Raw genomic sequence first — 9,789 nt, 5'->3', positions numbered from 1 at the left:
TGATTCGATTCGATTCGATTCGCTTTCCTTTCACCTTTCATAACGGATCCGGCGCCTTTCGGGGAAGACTTTCGCCCGCGTCTTAGGACCGACTGACCCGTGCTCGACCGCCGTTGGCACGGAACCCTTCTCCACTTCGGTCTTCGAAGGTCTCGTTCGAATATTTGCTACTACCACCGAGATCTGCACCCGCGGTCGGCTCCACCCGGGCTCGCGCCCTAGGCTTCCGTGCTCGCCGCGGCGCCCTCCTACTCGTCGCGGCATCGTTTCGGCGCGAAAGTTCATCGCTCCTCGCCGCGACGGTCCGGCATCGGTCCGTCGCTCCAGCGCCATCCATTTTCGGGGCCGGTCGATTCGGCAGGTGAGTTGTTACACACTCCTTAGCGGATTCCGACTTCCGTGGCCACCGTCCTGCTGTCTATATCGACCGACACCCTTTCGGGGATCTCATGGGCGTCGCGTTAGGCACCTTAGCCGGACGTTTGGTTCATCCCACAGCGCCAGTTCTGCTTACCAAAAGTGGCCCACTTGGCACTCGCATTCGAGGTGACCAACCGCCCAGCGAAGCGTGCTGGCGGCGGCGGCCGGATGGGTCGGCTCCGTCGTTCGGGAGAGTCGGCCCGTTCCACCCGTTCCGAGTTCGAGAGTAGGTCGAGGCCGTGAACGGCCCCGGGGCCTCCAATCGTTCGCTTTACCGGATGGAATTGCGACGATCGAGCGCCAGCTATCCTGAGGGAAACTTCGGAGGGAACCAGCTACTAGACGGCTCGATTGGTCTTTCGCCCCTACACCCGGTTCCGACGATCGATTTGCACGTCAGAGGCGCTTCGGACTTCCACCAGAGTTTCCTCTGGCTTCATCCCGACCGGGCGTGGATCGCCATCTTTCGGGTCCCTGGTCGCTCGCTACGCCAGAGTCGGCCGAGTCGTACTCGGAAAAAGGGGAAACCGACCCGGGGGTGATGCGCCCGCGCGCAGCGCCTAAACTCGACGACAAAATAGGACTAGTTCAAGCCGCGGGATCTCACCGATGGGCGGAAGGAGGATATGGAAGCTGGCGCCCGGCAATTCCCCTTTTTGGATGATGCGCCGGTCCCCTCTCGGGGAGGAGGGAAAAACAACCGCACGTCAGCCACGAGCCTTCCCTCTCCTATCTCTCTCGGGAAGAGAGAAAAAAGGAAAAGTTGCGGGCACCGCAGCAGCGACGGCGGAAGGCCGAAAACGCCGCGCCGGCGGGATCGGGCACGGCTCGGAGGCGGGTGAGGCGAGGAGAAGACGACGGCACGAGACCGACGACACCCCCCGACGACCCCCGGACGACTTTGCCACGACACCTCTCCCGATCGACGCCCTCCTACACGCTCTCTCGCTTTCGCTTCGCCTTCGGGGTTAGTCAGAGGTGGCCCCTACGACTCGCGAACGGCCAGGACTCCTCGGTCCGTGTTTCAAGACGGGTCGGGTGGGTTGCCGATGCACGTCGCTGACCCGGGGTGGCGGGCGGCTCGAGATAAAAAAGCGTCGCCGAGCGACCTCTCCGGAAACGGAAACGGGCGCGGGCGGGGTTGCCCCCGACAAGAACCCGAAACGTCGGCGAGGTGCGTGACGGCGAGGCCGCGCCAGTCCTATCCCGCCTCTCATCGCGCACGCGCCCGAGACGGTGGGGCGCCTAAGGAGCGACACACAGAGTGCGTCGCCCGCACGCGACTTCCGGCGGGATCAAAACGGACCGGCTCGCCACGTGTAACGGATCGTGTCAGATTTCCTCCGTTCCCGGCAGAAAGGGGCAGTTACGTTCGCGGGCCCGACGGCCGGTGGCCCCCGACTTCACAAGGTGGGAAGACGGGGGTTTTCAGGGTGATGAAACGCCTGCCGCCTACGGAAAAAAACCCGCGTGTTCGACCTGCACGCCGGGAACGGGTCGCGACGACGGACCGGAGGGGAAGTGCGTCCGGTGCCGGCCGCGCGGAGGTCGCGCCGAAGCGCCCGCGCCATGATTACGCCGAGCGATGATGAAGGGGACGGGTGCAGCGGAGTCGCGCGCGGAGGGAGCAGGAGGAAAGAAGAAGCGGCGGCGACGGATGCGGCGGGTTAGGGCCCGGCGGCAGCAGCGATCGAGAGGACGAGTCCCCTCCGTCGCAGCCAACCGACGCAGCCACCTACCGACGCCGCGGTCGTCACCACGTTTCCCTTCCCGCTATCCACGCGGCCCGTCTCCTTCGTCGGCGACGCGGGCACAAAAGCTGGAACCGCGGGGAACGAGTCCCCCGCGGACACGACGAACGACGACCTGTGCCGCGACGGCCTCTCTTTCAAGAACACACATCGAGTTTGGGCTCGAGCCTAGGCAGCACCGGACTGAGTCCCCCCGCGATCGCGGTGAGCGGTCCCACCCGTTTACCCCTGGGCGGTTTCACGTTCTCTTGAACTCTCTCTCCAAAGTTCTTTTCAACTTTCCCTCACGGTACTTGTCGACTATCGGACTCGTCCCGGTATTTAGCCTTGGATGGAGCTTACCACCCGATTTGGGCTGCGTTCCCAAGCAACCCGACTCTCGGATCGAAGGCCGTCGCTCGCCGTCCGCACCGAATGGGCCTGGCACCCGCCGCGGGCGGCCCCGATCGAGGGAACTCCGAACTATGCGAGACGAAAACGAACGGCTGCCTTCGACCCATGCGCCACACGTCCCGAAGCCTTTTACTTGCGACGGGATTCGGCGTTGGGCTTCTCCCGGTTCACTCGCCGTTACTAAGGGAATCCCGGTTGGTTTCTTTTCCTCCGCTTAGCGATATGCTTAAGTTCAGCGGGTCGTCTCGTCCGAGCCGAGGGCGGCGGTTTTTAGTAGAGTGTGGTGTTTGGAGGAGAGGAATCTCGATCGGTACCCTCCGTGTGACGACGGCTGGCCGATATAGCGCCCGTCCGACCGAAAATGAAGAAGCCAACAATTAAAAAAAACGCCTGGGTCCTCCCCCATCCGACGTTGCCTACGACGCGGCCACCTTTTTACGGTGCGACGGCCGTGCTCGTCGCGCTGCTCGAGGCGTCGCTGAGAGACACCTTCATGAGGCAGAGAGCGAGACGAGCAGGCGGCGCTTACGTCGGCAGTCGGTTAGGTCGGTGCTTTTTTTTTGTTTTGTTCTCCCTTCGGCTGCTTTCGGGACAGACTCCTCCTGCTCCTCCTCCACAGTGTTTCTTCACGCGGTCGAAAAAGGGAAAAGACTCCGCGGTCTGCCAGCGGGAGACGAAGGAGGAGGCCGGAGAGGGTTTTAAAAAAAAAAAAGACATTGAAAGGAGTCAATTCTTTTTTTATTTTTCTTCCCCCTCGTCACTCGCTCCTGCGACGTCCCGGTTACCACCGTGCCGAGGACCGGGGCGGGCACGGGGACGGCAAGATGTCGTTTCGTTAACGGAGAAAGACATGTAACGTTCCGCCTCTCGACCGGACGTGGCCCCGAGACAAGGGATCTCGGGGCCGCAATGTGCGTTCGAGGTGTCGATGTTCACTGAGTCCTGCAATTCGCATCAGTTCTCGCGGCTGGCCGCGCTCTTCATCGACGGACGAGCCGAGTGATCCCCCGTCCAGGGTTCAGCACTTGGGTTTTTTTTATATTAGTTTTTGTTTATATAGATTTAGTAGTGTGCGAGGAGGTCTGTGCGAGGAGGCGTGACGGCATTGCAATGTCGCGAGTAGTTTGTTTTTAGCTAGCGGCGGTGGCACAGCGGCTGCAAAAAAACAAAAAAACGATAAAGCGGCGACAAGGCAAAGAAGAAGCGGCCATCACTTGCGGTGGGCGAAAAAACAAACAGGTGGTAAGACGCGGAAGCAAGCAAGAAGAGCTGGGGCTTTAAAAACCTCCGCGTCACCACAAATCTATCTCTCGCTCCGCCTTTTATAGGTTTGTTTGCGCGCATTCGAGGCGTTGACGCCGACAGACAGAGGAGGTAGGCCGGAAAACAACAAACCAGTCTCGAACGGGAAAACGGTAATGATCCTTCCGCAGGTTCACCTACGGAAACCTTGTTACGACTTTTACTTCCTCTAAACGATCGGGTTCGGTCGTCTTCTCCAGGCATCGAACGCCGAGGCGTAGATGCACGAGTGTCGTGACGGGACACGTCGCGCACTGCCCGGCGGCGTCGTCGGCCAGATCCGAGGACCTCACCGGACCGTTCGATCGGTAGTAGCGACGGGCGGTGTGTACAAAGGGCAGGGGACGTGATCGACGCGGGCTGTTGACCCGCGCCTACCGGGAATTCCTCGTTCACGGGGTTGGTTACAGGCCCCGATCCCTATCACGGGAGGTGGTTCAGAGGTTTCCCAACCCTCTCGGGCCGGGGCGAAGTCCCCGCTGATACCTCCAGTGTAGCGCGCGTGCGGCCCCGGACATCTAAGGGCATCACAGACCTGTTATCGCTCCGCCTCGTGTGGCTTTCTGCCACCCGTCCCTCTAAGAAGTGCGTGAGAAAACCGACCCGGACCCGAGCGCCACGGAGGACGCCGAGCCCGCCGTAAAAATCACTGACATCGGCGCACTAGTTAGCAGGCCGGAGTCTCGTTCGTTATCGGAATCAACCAGACGGATCGCTCCACCAACTAAGAACGGCCATGCACCACCACCCACCGAATCGAGAAAGAGCTATCGATCTGTCAATCCTACCGGTGTCCGGACCGGGTGAGTTTTCCCGTGTTGAGTCAAATTAAGCCGCAGGCTCCACTCCTGGTGGTGCCCTTCCGTCAATTCCTTTAAGTTTCAGCTTTGCAACCATAATCCCCCCGGAACCGAACTCTGGTTTTCCCGCAGGCTACCCGCCGGGTCATGGAAGCGAACGCCGGCGGATCGCCGGTCGGCATCGTTTACGGTCGGAACTACGACGGTATCTGATCGTCTTCGAACCTCCGACTTTCGCTCTTGATCGAGGAAAACGTGCTTGCCACACGCCATCGCTGCAGTTCGTCTTGCGACGATCCAAGAATTTCACCTCTAACGTCGCAATACGAGTGGCCCCGACCGCTCCCTTCGATCATTGCCTCGCCGTAGACGGAGACCGACAGACGTAGACGAGGCCCTCTTCCATCATTCCATGCTTATCGTATGCAAGCTTGAACAGCCCGCTCTGAGCACTCTAATTTTTTCAAAGTGAACGTACCGGCCGCCGCGGACACTCGGTTAAGAGCACCCTTGGAGGAGAAACCGCCGACCGCAACACGCGCGCAGACAAGACACGAAGCAGGGACTCGGAGCGGACCGGGGGGTTCAAAAAAAAAGAGGAACGCGCGGAAAGGGAGAGGGAGAGAAGCGCGGGGGTCAGAGTGCGGGGATGCGAATGAACGCACCCAAACACACACACGTAGCACCCCCCCGTTAGACTACTCCCGGAACCGAACCGACGACCACTTGTTTTTTTTTCCCGGATCCCGATCACGACCTCCTCGTCCACCTCGCCGGCAGGACCGCGTGGCGGGTATGCTAGCGGTTGACACCGGCGGAAAGGGCCGGGAATGCGAACGGACGACCAAAGTCAACGACGGACGATGGCGCCGCCGCCCCGGGGCCGCTTGCGCGACCACGAACCCGAGTTCGGACTACGAGCTTTTTAACCGCAACAACTTTAATATACGCTACCGGAGCTGGAATTACCGCGGCTGCTGGCACCAGACTTGCCCTCCGGTTGGTCCTCGTTAACGGATTTGAAGTGTACTCATTCCGATCGCGGGGCCTCGACAGAGTCCCGCGTCGTTATTTTTCGTCACTACCTCCCCGTGCCGGGAGTGGGTAATTTGCGCGCCTGCTGCCTTCCTTGGATGTGGTAGCCGTTTCGCATGCTCCCTCTCCGGAATCGAACCCCGATTCCCCGTTACCCGTAGTAACCACGGTAGGCACTTAACCGACCGTCGACAGTTGATAGGGCGGACCCTCGAGAGACCCGTCGCCGGGCGTGAAAGCTCGTGCGATCGACCAGTGAGTTATCCAGAGTCACCAAAGCGGAGCGCGCCGCCCTATGAGCCCCGCCACCGAACGGACCCGCGAGCGGGAACGCCGACGACGGGAGGACGGAATGACGCGCATCGGTCTCAGTCTAATATGTAGCGCCGCGACCCGGAACGGCCGACGCGGGTGCCAGCGCGCGAGGCGTGGCGACGACGGCGCGCCGACCGATCGCGGCCTGTGTCACATGTATTAGCTCTAGAATTGCCACAGTTATCCATCGCCTCCGAGGAGGAATACGGTCCCGAGGATTAGGTCCGGTTCCTGAGCCATTCGCGGTTTCGCCCGTTCTAATGCGTGGCGTGAACTTACACTTGCATGGCTTAAGCTTTGAGACAAGCATATGACTATGGCAGGATCAACCAGGTATCGTTGGAATTTGGGACTTTGTTTCGACAGAACGACAGACCGACCGACCGACCGACCGACATAAGACAGACAACTACAACGACGGGCACGTGTTTATTTATTTTTCGAGGGGGTTCGCCGTCAGTAGAAGCGCGCTGCCCGCGCTGATGGCCTCTTTTTTGTTTCTCCCCTGACTTGGACCGAGACCGAGACTCAAAGAACGAAAGCGACCAACGTCGACAACAACAACGACAACGGCACCCTTGACAGCGATACATACGACAAACGACAAGCAGCACGACGGCAGTGCACACGGACATCGAGGGTCAAGGTGCAGACTGAACTCGCCGAGGTCGTCGTCATCGTGGTCGCCATCGATTCCGTCTCGTCGTCGTCGTCGTCAACGTCCACGTCACAGCCGGCCGAGAAGAGAGAACAGACGACAGCGTCGACAACAACAACATCGACAACGGCACCCTTGACAGCGATACATACGACAAACGACAAACAGCACGACGGCAGTGCACACGGACATCGGAGGTCAAGGTGCAGACTGGAATCGTCGAGGTCGTCGTCATCGTGGTCGCCATCGATGCCGTCTCGTCGTCGTCGTCGTCGTCTTCGTCGTCGTCGTCGTCGTCATCAACGTACCAACCGACCGAGACGAGAGAGCAAGCAACAACGTCGACAACAACAACGACAACGGCACCCTTGACAGCGATACATACGACAAACGACAAACAGCACGACGGCAGTGCACACGGACATCGGAGGTCAAGGTGCAGAACTGAACTCGTCGAGGTCGTCGTCATCGTGGTCGCCATCGATGCCGTCTCGTCGTCGTCGTCGTCTCCGTCGTCGTCGTCGTCGTCGCCAACGTCAACGTCAACATCACAGCCGTCATCGGGGAGGAGCTGGACCAGGGCAGCGGCGGCGTAAATTTTCCCGTCACCTTCGTCGTCGCCTTCGTCGACCGACCGACCGACCGGCGTCGTGTTCGTGCTCGGAAAACCGAGGAGAGACAACGTGCACATGGCGCGTTCTCGCAAGCGGCTCCTCGGTCCGATTTTTTTGGGCGGCTTTTTCGAGCTTTTTTTTTTTTTCTCACCCTTTCGTCCGTGCGACGGCGAACGTTAGGGGAAAAAAAAAAAAAAAAAAAACGACAACAACGCGGCGGACCGGGCGAACAACATCGTCGACACACACGACATTGACGACCGGTCCCCCTTTTCACAATCGCATCGAGATAAAAACGAACGAGTCCGATTCGAGCACCGAGTCGCGAGCGGGAGGACTGTCGGTGCAAGTATCGATCACTGACGTGGAGCGCTTCGCCGGACAGAGGATGGCTCATCCGGCAGCCGTGCAAATCGACGGTATGGGAAGAACGAACAAGAAGAGCAACGACTTGATCGGCGGCTTGGGAACTGCGGACGGTGAAAACGGGTTAATCGACTGCGACCACGACTGCTCGATCGATCTTCTTTGGCGCTAACAAAGGTGGGAGGTGGCGCAAGAAGGGACTAGCGCTATCACCGTCCACGTATCAGAAGATGCGGCGGCAGACGTCGACGCTTATGCGTTGTCGGACGAGAAGTCGCTGCAGCACGTGTACCGCGAGCGGGACGTCCAAGGTTTTGCCAGACGGAAAGAAATCGGGTGTCAGCGAACGTTCACACGGCTGTGAGATCGGACGCTGACAGGAGTAGGAGGCGGCAGGCAGGCGGCGGTTACGGCGGCGGCGCCTGCTGCTGCTCATCCTCCTGTTTGCTGCGGCGACTTCCAGGACGGGAGAGCATCGAACAACGTTACGTATGGTTACAAGGGGATCAGGATCTACATAGTGCATCCCCCGCGGCTATTTTTGTTTGTTTGTTCGCTCGTTCGTTAATTCGTTCGTTCGTTCGTTCGTTCGTTACAATGTACGTTTTTCCGTTCGACGGCGGCAGAGAGCGGCGGCGTTTCTCCCTAATCCGGAGGATTTATCGGTCGCACAGCGATGGGTCGTTCGGCCGATCATCGAAAGATTCGCAGGTAGTGGTTGAATGGCAGAACGGCAGCAACAACAGCGGCGGCTGAGAGCGGCGAACGCTGAGGCGGAAGCAGAAGCTGCAGCAAACGTATCGGCTAAACATGGTGGACATAGATATGGCTGACGACGCGGGTACCACGACGACTATGGAACCAGGAAAAGGAGCCGTTAGTTGTTCCAACATATCGTTCGACACGTCGAGCAGCCCTAGGTCCACGGAGAAGCACACACACGTACCACGTATTATAACCTAACGACGATGAGCGGGCGCACGGTTGGCAGGAACGAAGGCGGCGGATCAAAACAAGTTGGAGCGCGGCGACAGCGATAACGGTGACAGCCCTAGGCGGCGGAGATGCCACTTTCTGAGCCTTTGCGACAAGCCCGTAGAGACGTTCCGGACCACCACGAGGCAAAGAGTCGCTGCTCCGACGAACCGACACACCAAAGTGTGCTTCCTACCGAACATGTTTTATAAAACTTTCAAACTGGAAACCCCAGAAATGGTGTTGGTATTCGTCCAGACCCACCTCCGACACCTGAAAATGGTGGTCAAAAAAAACGTCGATTATACGAAGCGACATTTCTGGTCGGCGATTTTCCAGTTTTACGCCTACTGCCACATGGGGATGTCGGTAGGCGTCGCAAAGTGCCTTCTCGACGCCTAGGCACACCAGGACTTTGTCATTTTTTTCCCCCTCGACATTCCTGGTCCGGTCTATTCCGATTTTACACCTACCGCCATGTGGGGGTGGCAGTAGGCGTCGAAAAGTGCCTTCTCGACCGCTAGCGACACCACTACTTTATCGAGCTCTGGAGGCCCGCACACCGACCCGGGGGCCGCGGAGTCGACCCCGGGGGCCTCCTGGCGTCGCCGCCGCTCACTTGGACGCCTTCCGCAACCTGTGGTCCCGCTCGGGGCCGCCGGGAGCCTCGCCGACCTGACCGGTGTCGGTAGGCGTCTGGAAGCGCCCGGCCGACCTGGACGAGGTCCCCCTGGCCCCCGGGGGACACCCCTTAGTTGGATGGGGGTGCTGTCCCGGGCACACATGCAACCCGCGGCCGCCTACCGACAGCCCCCTTCGCTCGATCGCTACTCCTTTCCAACATATGTCGGAGAAGCCGGGCGGTTGTGAAACCCCAGAAATGGTGTTGGTATTCGTCCAGACCCACCTCCGACACCTGAAAATGGTGGTCAAAAAAACGTCGATTATACGAAGCGACATTTCTGGTCGGCGATTTTCCAGTTTTGCGCCTACCGCCATGTGGGGGGTGGCAGTAGGCGTCGAAAAGTGCCTTCTCGACCGCTAGCGACACCACTACTTTTATCGAGCTCTGGAGGCCCGCACACCGACCCGGGGGCCGCGAGTCGACCCCCGGGGGCCTCCTGGCGTCGCCGCCGCTCCACTTGGACGCCTTCCGCAAC

At 59.6% G+C, this 9,789-nt stretch overlaps 2 non-coding genes and 1 pseudogene across 2 annotated transcripts in view; all 3 read right to left on the bottom strand.

Moving 5' to 3' along the window:
• The window catches only part of LOC145274803 (large subunit ribosomal RNA), a 5,732-nt gene extending 2,905 nt beyond the window's left edge, over nucleotides 1-2,827 (bottom strand). The window contains exon 1 of the ribosomal RNA XR_013866949.1: nucleotides 1-2,827. This exon is cut by the window's left edge and continues 2,905 nt beyond it. This is a non-coding gene — a ribosomal RNA (large subunit ribosomal RNA).
• A 598-nt stretch (nucleotides 2,828-3,425) lies between these two features.
• LOC145274805 (5.8S ribosomal RNA) lies at nucleotides 3,426-3,583 on the bottom strand. Its single transcript, XR_013866951.1, has one exon. It is a non-coding gene; the product is annotated as a 5.8S ribosomal RNA (ribosomal RNA).
• Nucleotides 3,584-3,980: 397 nt separating this feature from the next.
• LOC145274808 (small subunit ribosomal RNA) lies at nucleotides 3,981-6,352 on the bottom strand (annotated as a pseudogene).
• Between the last annotated feature and the right edge of the window lie 3,437 nt (nucleotides 6,353-9,789).

Source organism: Euprymna scolopes, unplaced genomic scaffold (assembly GCF_053919585.1).
Source record: "Euprymna scolopes isolate OS-2025 unplaced genomic scaffold, ASM5391958v1 sca463, whole genome shotgun sequence".
NCBI lineage: Eukaryota > Metazoa > Mollusca > Cephalopoda > Sepiida > Sepiolidae > Euprymna > Euprymna scolopes.
The sequence above is the reverse complement of the archived record's forward strand: the minus strand, read 5'-3'. Positions and strand labels throughout refer to the sequence as shown.